Source organism: Peromyscus californicus, unplaced genomic scaffold, assembly GCF_007827085.1.
Source record: "Peromyscus californicus insignis strain IS unplaced genomic scaffold, ASM782708v3 Scaffold_17__1_contigs__length_78620276, whole genome shotgun sequence".
Lineage (NCBI taxonomy): Eukaryota > Metazoa > Chordata > Mammalia > Rodentia > Cricetidae > Peromyscus > Peromyscus californicus.
The window spans coordinates 40,211,829-40,229,742 of NW_026294469.1; the positions used below are offsets into that span (position 1 = coordinate 40,211,829).

Here is a 17,914-nt window from a genome sequence, read left to right on the forward strand (position 1 = left end):
TTCATTTACTTTTTTTTGACAGGCATGTTTGGTTCTATCCTAGGTTGTCCAGCTTCAGGGTTCTGATGCTCCAGCCAGTGTCAGGGGAGGTCTTTCCCTCGTGGTATGGGTCTCAAGCTAAACCACTCATTGGTGGCTACTCCCATAATTTCTGTGCCACCATTACCTCAGCATATCTTGTAGGTGGGGCAAATTATAGGTCAAAGGTTATTTATGTGGCTGGACTAATTTTATAGGAGATTTATGACCTAACAATGACAACGACTAAATTTATTTGAAAACCTTCACCACACTTAAAGTACTAGTCAAAAGTTATGTTTCTTACAGTGATCTAAACTGTCCTTTCAAGGATTATTTCCTTACACATTCTCCAGCTTTAACTGGCAAAGAGCATCATTTGTTAAAAAAAATAACTGAAGTTTAAAGATTCCCAACTGATTCATCTTTAATTAATAATGACAAAGTAGAAGTCATTTTGGAGACATTATAATTCAAGACGTCAAATTTTCTACTTTAATTAATACTTCTATTGTTTACACTTGAATATGTTAAATATTCATTTTGATATATGTTGCTTAAGTGTTTGTCATAATATCCTATATAACTGTCAATGTAATTCTCCAAAATTTCCACACTATCTTTTTCTCTTATCTGGGGAAATGTCATTACTATACATTCAGACAGGCCACGAGAAAAAAAATTTCCACTCCTTTGTTCTTAACTAGAATTATTTCTTATGCTTTGAATTCCCCTCAGCCCCCTTCTGAGTTCCTGCTGCCACCTGCTCAGCTCTGTGCTACAGTCAGTTGTGCTCACTGAACAGCTTCCTGCCTGCTCCCTCAGAGGCTGCTCCTTTGCACTGTGTTCTTCACACCCCTGCCTGCAGCCATCTTTCACAATTGCAGATCTGACCAGTTCCCCTTCCAGGTAAACACAAGAAATCTGTCTTCCTTGTACATACTGGGTGGTGCTATGGCTCAAGCAAGGTAGTCAAGGTCTCATAAATGCCTTCCATGCTCCCTGTCTATTGGGGGCGCTATCCTCTTGGGGGTTGGTCTTGGACAACTCTGGCTGACCTCTGGTCCTGCATGAGTGCTCTTCTCACTCTTTCTTTGCTTGACTTTAATGACATAGCCTGTTGCTAAAGCACTATTCTGTCTTCATAAGAAAGCCGGGCTTTGGGGTTTTCTTGTTTTTCTTCCTTCTTCCTCCCCCTCCTTTCTTTTCTTCCAGTGCTTGTGTTTGTGTGTGCATATTGTGAAACCGTGGGTAGGTGGTGGAATATGCCTGTCTCTGGGTATACTTGTGGAAGCCACAGGTCAACCTCAGCTGTCTTCTTACTGCTGCTCACTTGATTTTTTTACACAGGGGCACACATTCAACCTCAAAATTACCAATTCCTTGGAATGATGGGCTAGCAAATCCCTAGGACCATCTTATCACTAGCTCCCGTCACTGGGATGGCAAGATTACAGTGCTATATTCACCTTGTTACACGGTTTCTAGGTCTGTGAACTCAGGTATTTGTTTTTGTACAGTAAATATTTAACCCACCAAGTCATCTCTCCATCCCAGTTTTAGAGTCTTGTCCAATTCTAGAAGGCAGAACTCATTACTCTCATATTTTTGCTCTAAAATTATTAGGTACTTGAATATCTTACCTATGCTTTCTACATGCATTAAGTAGTTCATGACACATGTGTTTATTTTCAGGAAATAGTTCTAAAAATAATGAACAAAAATGCAAATTAAAATTTTAATCAATTGTGTCAAAATTTTCTCAACTGTGTCTGTGACAAACACTGTGTATTGTCCAGCCTAACTAATGGAAGCCATGAATTCCTGCAAAGAAAGAAGTGAAAATGGTTGTTATCAGATCTAAAGAATGAATTTTTATTTACTAAGTTAATGCTGTTGAAAACATAAATTAATAAGATTCTAATATAACTTAAAGGAATCAAATGAGTCTTCATTTTACACACAGAATAATAGGTTAGCAGTCAGGTTTCAGGTTTTCGATTTTAAAATACCTCCAGACTTGGAAATAAGAGATGTAGTATCAATTCTTCATGGTATACTTATACTTCTCTATTATATCTCAAAGATTTCTTATTTAAAAAAAATATCAAAGCTAATGAGATGGCTCAGAGGATAAAATAGACTGTGGTCACATGACTTAATCCCTGGGACCTAAATGGTAGAGGAGGAGAACTTCACTCCCAACAATTGTTCTCTGACCTACAAATACAGGTCATGGCATGCATGTGCAACCCACAGGTACATAAAATAAGTTGTAAGATGTAGTAATATATAATCAGTATTCTGGAAACATTACAGTCACTGCGGTGTGATCAAGTTATTATCTAAAGGTATATGCATTAGCAGTATCGAAGACAGTTGCAGAGGGTCAGTGTCTACCATCTTAAGTCATATAAACGAAGAAATAATGCCACCCAAAAGATTTTATTTTAAGATATTAAATTTCCTGATTTTGATTCAGAAAATATAGGAGTTGGGAAGATTTGCTATAAGTCATGGATTAAAGCAAAGTACTTCAGTGTTTTTTTTTTTAAATCAGCATCAACACTTTCTTGGAGTAAACTTTCACAAGTGAATAATCACTAGTCAATATGTATTAAATGTGTGTATTAAATGCTATATGTTGAATACAATTTAAATAGCTGTTGATTTTTATTTTAGATACAGAGCTAAGATACATTTTAATAAGTTCAAACTTGATGTTTTAAGCAATTATTAGCAATCAGGCAACACCAATTTAATTTTCATATGTACCTCTCCTGTATCCTTGTTAATCATCAAATATATCTCTATGTGCAATTATCTGGGTTTCCATTTAAAAGATTCTGAGTACAAGAAAGTTTCAATAATTGTACTCAGGAAATAAAAATAAAGAACAGAAAACAGATCATCTGATATTTCACTCTAGATTAAGTTTTCTGGTCACAAGAATCTATATCCAGAGCACACTTAACTCTGGCAGTCTAACGAAGTCAGAAGTCTGTTGATGAAACAAAATTTAAATACAGAAATCATAGATGTTGTTTGTAGCATATTGCTCTAGGAGGAAGAGGGAATCAATCCACATGGGTGGCACATGGCTACATGGGTGGTCACCCAGCACCAGGGTGGCCCACATAGGTGGATTGTTCCAAGCACGAGGCCAGCCTGAGTTAACCTTGTGAGTACTAGACCAGCCAGGGCTACTTTGAGTGAGAGCCTGTAGAAGTATCGAAATGAAGAGACATCAGAATGTGTTGGAATTCATTTGGGGGCAAAAGTGTTTGGAAAACCAAACACAAAACATTATCACCTTATTCAATGATGGAATCATTTAGTTATGGATATGGTATCAGCACTTTAGTGGTGCAACTGAATTCCTCTATAGTCCTAGTGCTGTGACAATGGATTACATTGTATAAGATTCCAGCAAATGTGAGAATACAGATGTCTACAATTACTGCAAGTGTAATAACTCAAAGTCTGCTCACCTTGCATTACTCAGCTGACTTACATGTCTAGTCTGTTTTGTTAGGCAGTATAGGCATAAATTCTCTAGTTCCCCAACTGTGGCAAGATTGAAGGAAGTGTGACCCTCACAGGTTAAGTATAAATGATCCTACACTGTCCTGAGTAAACCTGTAGCAGCACATCTCATGCTCCCCGGGGAGAGCAGCCAGTTTACAAGCTTTGTATTTCTTTTCACAGGAGCTTTTCCAAGAAGTCTGCTAGTGTAGAAGCAGGTCTTTTTACTACCCATAAGTTCACATCATTCCAAAATGTGTGCAGAAGAAGCAATGGGTCTTGGGAGAAGAAAAGTAAAATGAAATACAGTTTATTTTATTTTTTGACTGTATTCTAATCCTTTTCAATGTTATGTATTTTCAAAATGAATGGGGCCTAGATAGGACATCTGGAAAAGACAAATAGATTAGTTTTTTCTTAATCTTTCAGCTTCAGAGACCTTATTAATACAAGAAACCCCATGATTCCTTTAGAGACTAATGTAGATTTATTTAGCAGGTAATCATTGCTAGAATAATTGTAGTTGACTTCTGATCTTACCTCTGCTGAGGAAGGGAGACAAAGAATTTGACTATAATATGATAATGAGTTGACAATCCATGAAATCCAGATTTCTATTTTTCCAAGGCATCTTTCCATACCTTCTACCGTTTATTTGAAAACCAGAGGGGAGGGATAGCTTACATACAGATGAAAGCAAGCAACATTTAATTTTTTATCTAACATAGTTAATGATTGAAAAACATGAGTGGACATTAGATTATTGTTATCATGTGTGTCATATAATAATTATAAAGGAAAATGAGTGAATTCGGACATAAATAATTAGGCAAGGAGAGGGAAGTATGATTAGAATTTTAACTTTGTTTTGATTAAAGGTACTCTCTGTAAGAAAATAATACCATTCTTTTGGCATGCCACATTTAATTCCAAGGGAATTTAGTTTAATACACACATGCTAACATTAGACTTACCAGGATTTAATTCAGCTTCACAGTGTTTTGCCAAAAGGAAAAATGTTCAGCCATCCATTTCAAAGAACTAATCAGGTTGCAACTGTTTCTCTAAGAAACACATGACAGAATAAAATGGATATAAAATAGTGGGACAGAAATATAGGATTTACAAAAAAAATGTTTGTGGCTTTTGGGGAAAAAAATTACAGCGTGAGTGAAATTCTTGTTTCATCTGTGTTAACAAAAACACTCAAGAAGCAACGTTTTCTCAGATTAAAGAGGAAACATAAACATGTGCCCTCTGGAACCCATGAAGAAGTTAGAGGAAATGCTCACATTTTTATAGTCAGCTCCCTCACTTTCTGGGATGATGAAGTAAGTGTTCTCATTTAGTGTCTTTTCTGTGCTCATGGGGGAAATTATTTTAGAACATTTAGGTGATGGACTTTCATCCAGTTCCTCGAGCCTTTTCCATACTGTGTTCTGTAAATGTATCAAGGAGTGGAAAGTATTTATTATTGATTGCAAGGATAAAGAACATGCCAATGATGTTTAAAGCCATCAGAAGAAAGATGCCACGCACTAAACCTGGCTCTGCTTATTCCTTTGGCAGACCTGCTATTGTGGCCTGGAGGACTCATACTCAAGTGTCATGACAGCTCCTGGGAGGGCAGCAAGGGTGCCCGGGACATTGTATAAGGATCAAGTTCTAAGGGAGCTTCAATAGAGAATTATCTGTTGAAACTACACTTGTTCAGTGTTTCCTTTTTGGAAAGAAATACAGGAACACAGCAAATGTGTTTTTACCTATTCTCAATTTATTTCTACAGAACTGTACATAAGCCAAACACAAAAATATCCCATTTACTCCATAGAAAGAAAATTAAGCAATAGAAATTCTCATTTACTCATCAGAAATCATTAGAATATTTAATAGTTATTGCCCATAACAGGAAAAAATAATTATTTCCAGAAATTATCTTTCAAAGTAACATTTCTTACCAGGAGATTAAAAGGGAAGAGAAAAAGATGTTTTTTGATAAATATCTACTCTCTTTTATGGGCGAAATTGCCTGTGATATTTAATCATAACATTTATGAATAACTTTGCAAGTTTCTTACAAAGTATCCCTAGATAGGTCAGAGATAGAGTCTAAGAGATTTTATTTGTTTGTTTTTAGAATGTAGTTCTTGAGAGCAACTCCAGAGACCAAGAAATACTCTGTTGTTGAGTGATCTCCAGTCCTTAGACATGTTTTCAAAAAATGATTGACAATGGGTGAAAAAAAGAGCTCACAGTTAAATCACATGCTACTTGTGCAAAGGAGATGAGTTTGGATCCTAGCACCCAGGTCTGATGGCACGTAACTGCCTATAACTCCAGTTCCAAGATGATACCTGTTCTTCATGGGCACCTGCACACACACGCATATAATTTTTAAAAGAAACAAAATGTTAGACACATAGAAACAATGTAAAAGAAGTTATTAATGTATTGAAAAGTTATTATAGAATAATAAACTTGCTATCATAAATGGCAACTTTTACAAAACATAATTTCTCACCGTATTACAAACATGTCAGCACACTAATTTCATCTAAATTAAATCTACTGTCACAATAACTGCTAAACATTTATTTTTTCAAACTGATTTTTCTTTCTAGAGGACATATTTCAGAAGAGTGAAAATATTTTTCCTTGGCCTTCTCATAAGTTCAGGGCTCAGACTTCTATAACAAATAGAATAACAAGAAAAAAAGTGTATACATGCACTTGATCTATGTGACACAGATAGATACATAAGGTAATGAAGACCTAGAGAAATGAGTCCAACTCCACATTTACACAGATTGAAGAACTGGATACCACTGTGGTATGAACAGATAAACCAGTATGAAGCAATGTGGATAAATTTGAAGAGAGACTCAGGATCTTTTTGCTCAGGGTCCTCTGTGTGATTCCCTGCCTTTGGAGATCAATGTCTTTTCCCCCTGGTCCATCAGGACACTGCTCACAGGAAACAGTTCTGAACTGCCATAGCAGAGGAGACATTGAAGAGGAGATTGGTGCCAAGAGAGACCTTTCTACTGCTGTGATCTCAAATATTTTCACATTAAAATGCTCAATACACCAAGATTCCATGATTCAGGAGAGCTATCGTATTCCAAACTCCAGTAATACACATATGTTTAAAAGAAACTGTTTCAGTTACTAATAAAAGCAAAATAATATTTTCCATAGATTACACAACTACTATACCTTCCTTTATAGTTTATCTATATCTAATCTTCTCAAGAGATTTTGCTAATGCTTTTGTTTTTCAGATATTTAAATGTCAGAGATAACTCTATCTTTTATACTTTGTAAGATAGATGATACTTTAAATTATGAATTTTTCATGCATGATGATCATTTTAACTTTACTTATGAAATAAGTGAAAATAATGATTTGATATACAATATGTTGAGAAGTCCTTATGCCTCTCATGTATGTTGTTTTCTATGGGTCAGGTTTGAAGGAAAACCATAAAGAATAATAATAAGCTATACAAGGGATTTGATGTTACTTTTGATTTCAAAGCAAAGACTTGAAGTGGGAAAGGTAAAATAATCCACTTGGCTACACTTGCAAGGTCAGTTCACTCGCATCCACACAGACATGTGACCACTGTCTCAGAGGCTTGTGTCCTTCAAAGCATGTTTTGCTTTGCCCCTGGCATTTGAGGTTGAAAATGCTATATGCTGTCTCAACGTGTTTAAAATTTTCCTCTTTGAATTTCTGTTTCACGTGAAGATAACTGGGACAATTGGGAGGGTAGTGAGAGAAGTATGCCTCCCCTGGGCATGATTCCAATTCTCCTACTTCCCTGACAGAGACCTGGGCTTGCCCATTCCCCACACTCTTGCCAGAATTTATTTTGTTAATCTTAACTATTCTGACTAGGTGAGATGAAATCTCAAAGTAGTTTGAATTTGCTTTACCTAATGGCTAAGGCTGATGAACACTTTTTGAGAAATTATCTGTCTTAATCAGTGTTCCTACTTCCCATTTTCCCTAGCCTTTCCAAATTATGTGATTTCTTCTGTTATTTGGAAATAATGTTCTTTTTAATTTTTTAAAAATATTTTCCCTTTTATTGAAAATAGATTTATCTCCACATTATATCCTGATTATGGTTTCTCCTCTTTCCACTCCACTCAGTTCCTATTCACTTTCCCTTCCATCTGAATCCATTCTTTTTCTGTCTCTAATTAGAAAATAAACAGGCAGGGACTGGAGAGATGGTTCAGTGGTTAAGAGCATGGCTTCAAAGACCCACTGGTTCTCACTCTCAGGAATTCCTTAAAAACACTAAACTGGAATCCATAATATATACACAAAGGACCTATAGAGTGAAAAGAGAGAAACATATATATATTTATATTACATTTTATATATTTTATATGTAATTATATATATTTTATTATGTATAATAAAAACCCTGACAAGATATAACGAGACAAGGAACCTCCAAAGATGCCATTGAGTCCATTTTCTGTTCCCCATCTACTCTTCTGGGCATGCAGTTTACCCTTATAAGCAGTTGGTTTCCCCAGTGAAACTCCCTTGGAGAAAACTCAATTTTCATTTGCAAGTGATTATCAATTAGAGATAGCACCTGGATTAGGGATAGGACCATGTGTCCACTTCTTTTAGCTCTAGGATCCCATCAGATGCAGACCCATGCAAGCCCTGAGTATGCTGCCTCAGTCTCTATGAGTTCATATTGCACTGATGGTGGTTACTTAGAAGGCCTTGTATTCTTTGTGTCCTCCATCCACTCTGGCTCTTACATTCTTTTGTCTTGCACAGGGTTCCCTGAGCCTTGTGGTGAAGGGGTATTTTGGAGACATCCCATTCAGGGCTGAGTGTTTTAAGGTCTCTTGGCTATCTAGTCTCAGGTTCCTGGTTACCTAAGCAGTGTTAGGAATTGGTTCCATCTCCTGGAGTTACCTTAAGTCAAATCAGATATTGGTTGATTCCTCCTACAAGCTTTGTGCCATGATTGCACTAGCATATCTTGTAGGCAGGACACCAATGTGGACCAAAATATTTGTGGTTGGGTTGGTGTTTACATTTCTCCTTTGGTAGCATACATAATATCTCCTGTACCATAGTACCCAATGCTAGAACATGGGACTGAAAGCACCATGTTCTCAAATCCTGCTGTCTGTGTACTAACTCTAAGAAAAGAAGAAATTAAGGATCATGAAATTTCAGGATCTTATACAGTTTTTTTTCCTTCAGAAAATGACCATCTATCCTTAATGCCTTAAACATCTCTTTAAACATGTTTTTGTCACTTATTAAATGCACTCAATACATCAAACACTAACTCAGAATTCATTAGATTGACTTGCTAATGGATTAGGCATACTAAGGGAGCAAGAAAGCAAAGTGGCTATCAGAGCACCACATGTTATTTAAATGACACTGTTAATTCATAAGACGAAATCGTTTGTGTCAACTAAGAACATGATGCTAGAATTAGCAATATAATTTTGTTCAATTTAAAGTAAACATTTTAAGGTGTTTTTCTCGTATTCCTGGTTTGTGAAGCATGAAATGAAATACTTTTTCTAAAGCAATTACTTACTAGAAACGAAATATTACAAAGGAGACCATTCTCCATGATTTTCCTAATTTAAGGTGCTTGAGATACAATACGTAATATATACCCACATAACACCCAAAGCAAACTTAATTTGGGACAGAACAAGAGAGGTCCAAGAGCAAAATATAGAACATAACAAATATGTCAAGGGCAATGGCCTCTAATGTATAAAAAATGTACCTGAATCCTTTTATTTCTTTACCTAAAATGCCCACCATATGCTTTTTTTGTTTACAAACTGGTGATATATTCCACACCTTTAACTATAAGATTAAACATTTTTATCATAGAAAGATTTGGGGTGGGGTAGGAATCAAGGAGGTTCTGTCCAGTTTCCATGGTCAAGGGGTTTACATATCTTTATTAATTCTTCCTAAAGGGTTATATTGAGGCAATCGTTCAAACTTCTCTCTCCTATCAAACTTTCTTATTTCAGTCAAGGTGAAATAATAGAGTAGAATCAGTGGCACCATCCTGCAGTACACTGATGTTATAGTTGTACAGCTGTACATCTGTTCTATGCTCCCCCTGCAGGTACCCTTTGTACCTAACATTATAAACTTGCACCAAAGAGTAGTTGGACTACACAGATGGACTCCATGAACTTAAAAAATACAGAAATAAGACGAATAAAAACTCAGAATTTTGTGACTAGAGAAGTAAAGGGTTGGATCTAGGAGGAGTTAGGGAGTGAATTTGATCAAAACATTTATGAAATTCTTATAGACTTAATAAAATAAGTGATTAAAATAACAATTATTAAAATTAAAATCAGAGAATAACCCTATTTTGAATATAAATAAACCACTTTATAAAAATTTAAAATCACCAAAATTGTTTCAAGAAACATTTGAACTAGTATATTAATAATTAAGTAGAATTAGTTAAACGTTTCCACTAACTAAAATGAGGCATGAGATGATTCTATAAGATTTTAAAATTATTTATACTATTTCGCATTGTATTAGAGACATTAAACAATAATATAAGACAAGAGTAAAATGTTCTATTTTCTGAAAAATGAGACAATTTTCAACATCCATAAACAATATTATTGCTAGTAATCTAAAAATTAACAAACACATTTTAGAAGTAATAAGGAAAAAAAGTGCAATGACTATGTATTACAATAATTAGAAACTCAGTAGAAATTTCATAATAACAATAAAAATTTACAAAATACCTTTAAAATGTCCAAATTGCAGTGAAAGCTATAAATAAGGAATAAATATGAGAGGGCATTTTATTAATATCTATCTAGAAAGTAATGCAACTGAAAAAAGAGGTCAAAATAAAAAATTACTGTCTCTGATATGATGAATTTTAAACAGTTGCTAATTATTGCCTGATTCAGTAGTTTCTGTACATTCACTCTATATAACTTAAATTTTTCTACCTCAAGCTGAAGTACATATTGCGAATTAAATGTATTATTCTAGTAGGGCATGCTTCTGAAGACGTGAGAGAATGGTCACATAAGAATAGGCTAGGAAACAATGGATACAATGAAGAAAACCTGTAAACTTTTGTAATCCTTTCATTTATATATTCAGCAAAATAAAGACCAATCATTCAGTGATATTAAAACCATATCATCTGTTTGTGAAAATACTTAGATTCTTAGTGAATATAATAAAAATAGGTTCTCAAGAAGTCAAACCAAGGATTGACAAATATTTTCTGCATAGGTACAGAGAATTAATATTTCAGTCTTTTTTAGTCTTTGCTTATACTTGTTTATTTATATATTAATATCCTTTATTTCTGTCCTAACTATGCATTTATGCAGTTTTAAGGCCACATGAAGTGGATGGGAGTCATAGACTTGTAAATTGTAAGTCAGAGCTGGATTTAATCTCTCTTGGTCAGAATTTCCATACATGGGAAACTGAAGAAACAGGTTTTATAGGTTAGTGGAACTGATGGCCAAGTGTCCAGTGCTTAAGTCTGTTTAGGATGTAATCAGAATCTCACGTTTTTGTTTAATTTTCCACAGTTATCATAATCTCTAGCTCATAGTAGGCATTTTGTTTTTGCTGTATTGAATTTAGGGACAATTTCTTGCTTTAGTTATTTTAACAATTCTAGGGAGAAGACCACATTTCTTTTCAGGGTAAAAGACCTTGGTGTTTTCATCCTTACACTATGGGAGCAGATATATAATATATTGAACTACGGTTAAATATATTTTAGGTTACAAACACATACATCGTGTGTTTATTAAAATATTTATCAGCTTTAAAATCTATTTTATAAAATATAATACGATAATTTTTTTAATAATTTCAAATATATATTCAATATATATATTGATAATTTAATAATTTCAAATATATATATATATATATATATATATATATATATATATATATATAGTAGAGAAGAAAAATATAGAAGCCATGCCAAAGTCCAGAAAATCTTAAACTGTGAAGCATTTCTGCTTAGGCAAATTCTTCGTGTGTTTTACTTTCCTATTTAGTATTCTCGCTGTCTTGGACTTCTTTAAATTGTGCTGCACTTACTGCATGAAAGTACTCCCAGCCATTTAAAGTACTACTTACATAATTTAATTAATTTGATAGCTAATGACCCAAAGCCTCAATTATATACTGCAGTTCATATTTTACGTCTTATATTTGGGTCTGGAAAAATTTGCAAGAATGAGAAGTCCTTGAAAAATTCGAACCTATTTCATCTGAAAAGTGAATAAAATCTTAATTGTTTTTAAGCAAAACGTATCTGAGAACAATACAGCGCTTAACCCACTGATTCCAAGAATGGGTCAAAAAGCATGCCCATGTGGGTACCTTAATTCACATTTGTCTATAACAGCTTTTGATGTATGCATTATTTCAGGGCTTAGCAAATTTATTTTACATGTCATCATTTAACATGTCAACAGGTATCAATACATCCCTCCATAATTGAAGGTAATATCCAAATAGAAGTACAGACTGAAGATTTAAAATATTGTCTGTATTAAAATCTATAATAATGGATGTTTATGACATAAAAAAATTGAAAAATTAAACATCAAAACTGTTTGGAGCTTTTTTCTACAGTGGGGCATATGCTTGAGCTTGACATTAATGAACTGAACATGGCAACACAGTGCCTAGCACCACCAAGCCAGCAGTGTGGATATCTAACTCTAGAACTTAGGGCCACAGCAATGTATCCGTTAATAGCCCATTTTAGAGTTCAGTCAGCAAATGCAAAATGTGGGCTTGATGATTTGGATTTTTATTTTGTTTTATTGCTTTCAGTTTGTGACATGTGAGAACTGAAAAGCACACATCAACTTCCATGAGCTACCTTCCCAAATAGTAGAAATAGGAAAGTCTTAGAACCATGTTGGCTCTTCGCTTCAGTGGGTGGCCACTGAATGAAATAACTCTTAAGTTCGTGAAAAGGAGTAGACTAATTCTGCCCTCCCCAATCTGTCATCAAGAGAAACCTGCAACTGTAGCGATTTCTTACAGCCTTTAGCTGGAGTCTTGACATTTCTTTGGCTAAAATACATGTACTATGTCCCCTCTCTCCTCCATCTCTTCAATCTTGCCATAGTCTTCCCAGCCACTCTCTCCTTAAAGATTCTTCAACATGTCCTATTCCTGCTGCCATATTTTTTTAAGGGCAGCCTGAGCTCTACTAGCTCTCCAAACATGTTTTTCTTTTCTCCTTTAAATTCTGTATCATGTAAGACTTAGCGCATTGTTTCTGTAAAATACAGGATGCACTGAGCATCATCTTCCTTCTGTGTCTTGAGCCTTATTGTTTAGTTTGTATCAAATATCTTTATTTTCCAACTATTAGCAGTTTATCGTTTTTGTAAATTCTGACCAATCTCTCAAAACTCAGTTCAGAGGCCTTTCGCTGGCTCACTGTTCCCACTTTTACCTTTCATTTCACATTGTGGCACAAATCTTACTGAGAGTTATTTTACCTTCAAGTCATTATCTTCGTGGGGGTGGTGTGCATCGAAGATTCTTTTGCCATAATAAGGGTTCCTAAATCAGTATCTGGTATGTGGTGGATGGAAATAAATATTTTGAATGAATGAACAAATGAAGAACAGATTGACTACACTAAGTAGTAAATAATAAGTAACTCTAAAAGGTTTTAAATTCTCCTAAATTATAGACCCATGAAAATACAGTGGGAACATTTAATTTACTTTTCTTTTCAAAATACACGAATTGTATACCCATATATTTAGAGAAACTCAATTTTGAACATGTTTCATATGACTTTAATTTCACAGAAAATCAAAGTATTAATTATTGTGAAACTGTTATGCATTTTTAACAGCTAATGCTGGTTCTCTTTGCATACATAGAAGCTCAAATTCCCAGATGATTAAAAATGGATAGATTCCCATGATATTCAAGAGTGTTCTCCTCTCCCAGACAGATGTACTCTTGTTTTCTGAAGCAGCTCTGTGATTAAACTGTCTTCCTCATGCCTTCTGTTCTCTGAATAGGAAATCTTTAATGAGGAGCCTGAAAAAAGATGCAATACACTGTCAAACTATATTTGTTGATTTTTGAAATTGAATCTCCATGTTGGTAGAAAAGTTTATTTGGGCTTTTGCTTTTTCTTTTTATGGATTTAAAATTCAAAGGCATTGTTCTAAGAGTAGAATAATATCAAGAAATTATTAATATCAAGGAATTATCAATCATAAATATCTTGCTACAGAAAGGCAAATAATTCCATCTTTTGTTTGTGTGTATACACTAGAGTACTGAATACACTCTGGAGTTACCTTCCTTTCCAATGAAATGGTTTAAAGCAAGGGGTTCTCAGATGGGTTCAAAGGATCTAAAATACACTTGATTGGGTGGTATCTTACTTTTCTGTTGCTGTGGCCATTACCAAGAAAACCTGTAAAAGACAGAGTATATTGGGGGTTTACAGTTTCAGAGAGTGAGCCCATGATCATCATGGTGTGTAGCGTAGTAACAGACAGGCAGACATCTTGCTGGAGCAGTAGCTAAAAGCTTACATACTGATCCAGAATATAAAGCAGAGAGAGATAACTGGGAATGATGTCAGATTTTGAAACCTCAACGGCTCACTCCCAGTGACACATCTCCTTGAACAAGACCACACCTCCTAATCATTTCCAAACAGTTCTACTAATTGGGGACCAAGTATTCAAATATATGAGCCTATGGGGGTCCAATCTCATTCAAACCACTCCTGGTGGGAAGTGAGGTGGGAAGGGTCTGGAAGGAGTTAGTGAGAGAGTATAGGCACATTATATGAAGTTTTCCATGAATAAATAAAAACATTATTTTTAAAATTAAACTTGAAATAGTACTAAAATCATTGAATCAATCACATCACAATTTTAACACTTTTTTCTGGACCTAATGTTGTTGAGTATTCTCTACTATGTCATTACTGTGAGAGAAGACCACAGACTTTTCCATATCAAGTAATGTTAAATGCTCTGGAGATTGAGAATTATGGCCATGCTTCACTTACTGTGCTTCCCCATAAACATATTCATCAATTAAAAATATGGATATAAACTCTAAAAATGCTTGTTTTTAAGTACTGTAGATACCTGTGAAGAAAAACAAAGCTAGTTCTTAAGCAGTTCTGCTTCACAGAACAGATGATATACTTTGGCCTATCTGATGCCATTTTTAAAATACATAGATTACAATAAAATGCTACATTATTTTATATCACTAAGAGTTTAAAAAGTACAACTTTGCTCAGTGTTCAAAATAAAATATCAGCATTAATGGAAAGTTATTTTTAAATATTTCAAGGCAATATATTTAAAAAGTTTGTCTTAAGTGCCTGCAGAGACTGAAACATCTATAAATGGGTAAAGTTACATGAAGTTAAAACAATAATAGGAATAAGAAATCTTTTGCTTGAAAAATAAGCATTAAGGTATTAAGACTTGATAATTAAGTTATGATAATGCTTTTGTACAATAATTTTAATGTATGTAATATTTAAACAAATGATTTACAATTCAAAGAATTTAAAATTATATATTAAATTGATTAATATTTCTAATTCCTAATGCATTTATAATATGTTTTTATTAAATTATACTTACTGTTGAACTGATTTTGTAATGATTACATGTCTTTTGTTTTCTTCTTTCTAACAGCTTTATCAGGTCGGAAGGAATACCTTTATTTAGAGGCATGTGGATTCATTTTTCTTACTCCAAATTGATCCTTGACCTTTTGAGGCCATATCTAATTTCAATGTAACCAGGATCTTGACCCTGTCAGAGAAGCTAACCCTTCCTTTGGAGCACAAATGACCAATGAGATGATCTCCATAAAATCATCTGCCTCTTGCCTGACAGCCATGCACAGAGCCCGTGGGGGCAGAAAATGCCACAGCCTTAAAATACCTTCACTCACAAATTACCAAGAAGATACAACACACAGATGAAAAGGACTAAGTTTTTTAAAAGCCAACAGGTAAACAAAATCAAACAATCTTATTTCACAATGGAAAATCAATATTTCCAGATATCAGCCTACCCAGAAAAAAATACAATTCATCAATGAAGTTATTCAATTGTACAACAACTTATCATTTTAAAAGGTGGAAATTTAGGGACAGGAGGTATCTCAAGTCAGAATTACTCCTCATTCCAACAAATGTAGACAAAACCAAAACTGAACCAGCCAGAACACTGCATGAATAGAATTAGGAGAGATGTTGCTGTTTGCAGAGATGGACATGTCCACAGTCTGTCCACCATCAAAGCCATAATGGGTAGCAGCACTGGCTCCAATTGCTTGACAAGTCCCAGTATTACATCTGCCACCTCATATCGGTTGAAAGAGGAAGTCGGTTTGCACTGATTACTTCTCCATGCACTTGTGATATTTGCACAGTTCCTTCCATTCAGGGTAATGAAGTGTTTTGTTATTTGCACAGATGATCCCACCAGTTTTGAGACCACACGAAGCAGTTTCTTGCAGGCATCCAAAAAGGATTACTTGAGAATTCTCAAGATAATGAGTTCTTGTTTTCTGGTTAACAAAAACTCGGTTACTTACTTAAAGAAATGAATTTATTTCTGAACCAAACTGTAGAATTATAAATAAAACATCACTGTGGTCAAATGAATGAGAATGAGATCAAAAGAGTTTTTTTTAATATCATTAATATTAAGAAGTTGAACACAGTAAACTGCATACTAAACAGTAATGCTTAATTCTATTTGTTCTGTTAATTCAAAAAGTCATTTGTAATTTGTATTTAACATATAACGATTTTGTAGTCATTTCTCTCTATGTTTCCTGGGAAAATGTATCAGACAAACAAACAGCATTTTTTTCAGTTTATTTTTCTAAATAAATGTGTTGTTTGTAGAAGCTGTGGTTGTTTATTTAACTTAGTTTTTGTTACCTGGAAGTTCCTCCTTTTGTTTGACTAAGAGGTTTTTTGCATAATTTAGAATTAAAGATAGGCTGAGATTTCAAGTCAGTTTATAATACAAAATTATGCTCTGTTTTCTAAAACCCAAGAAGATGATACATTTTTGCACATTCTCTTTCTTGTAAAGGGCTATTTAACGTCATTGTAACGATATCAAGAATTACTATTGATACAACAATGTTTCTGGAAAATAAAGTTCAGACTTTATAACAGGAAAGATTTTTTTCTTGTCCTCTTCCTGGAGAATAAAATTAAATTTAAACACTTAGGTCATTAATCATAGCTAATGAGCCCTCATTATCCCCCCCCCAGAGGTCTGTTTACAACATCCATAATTATACTTAGAATTGACTAGGCAATCAGACTTGAGGAAATGTGGACCTCTCAATCAAAAAGGTTTATTGAATGCTCACAAAATGCTCATCCACACTTATGGGTTCGAGACTGACCAGTGTTGGTGAATGCTGCTACCAGCAGTAAGCAGTGTGATGTGATATTCAAACATATTATTTTTAACAGTTAAGAGAATGATTCTTGAATTTATTCTTAAACTTTAATTTGATGCCAAAGTCCTGTTTTATTGTTCTGCACACAAAAACTGGCTGATTTTCTATGATCTATCTTGGTTCTTTCAGTATCCTGTAACATAATAAAAAAATTGTTGGCAATGCAGCATTTGAACTCCTGAAAATTAAGAAATCATACCTGAAAAATAATACATCTGCAAGTCAAATTGCCATTCCTGTGGGTTTTTAAACACAAATGTATGAGTGTCTGGATTCATCCACATTCTTTAAAATCACAGTGATTGCTTCAAACTGCAAATTATTTGAAATTATGTACAGGAAGTTAGCTTTCCCCATCTAACAGTAAATTTCATCAATACTGAATAGTTGAGATCATAGCTCTTCATTTTGTAAACATGCTCTGCCATTAGCAACACTGTATATAATGCACTCTCTAGAAATTCTTAAAAGATTTACAAAGATATGAGATGATCATCTTGCTCTTCAACAGAGCTATTCTTGTAGGAATTTGCAATGTGAGTTAGAGTGAGGTAGAATGAGGGTGGCCAAACCAGGGAGTAAATGTCTAAAATTCTTCCTTTTGGTTTCTCTTTGAATATTTTACTTATTTTCTAGTCTATTTTACTCATCTATCAATACCTCTCTCTTCTTATTAAAATTTCCTTCACAGTTTAATTCATAATTCTGTATGTCATTTATGAAATCTATGATGCCATTCTCGGTGTCCACTTAGAAGTATTGATAATAGATTCTTTTCAAGTCAAAATGGACCAAATAGGTAATACTCACTTATTCTTCATT

General features: G+C 34.3%; 1 protein-coding gene across 4 annotated transcripts in view; it reads left to right on the plus strand.

Annotated features, from left to right (window-relative positions):
* Positions 1-16,522, plus strand: part of Prr16 (proline rich 16) — a 296,734-nt gene extending 280,212 nt beyond the window's left edge. For 2 of the 4 annotated variants that reach the window (XR_008219183.1, XR_008219181.1), the window contains one exon: positions 15,295-16,522. The gene's annotated coding sequence lies outside the window, so the exon portion shown is untranslated. Of the gene's footprint in view, positions 1-756; positions 928-1,368; positions 1,462-15,294 lie in introns of those variants that run through there. The other 2 variants (XR_008219180.1, XR_008219182.1) reach the window with 2 other exon arrangements.
* Positions 16,523-17,914: the final 1,392 nt, after the last annotated feature.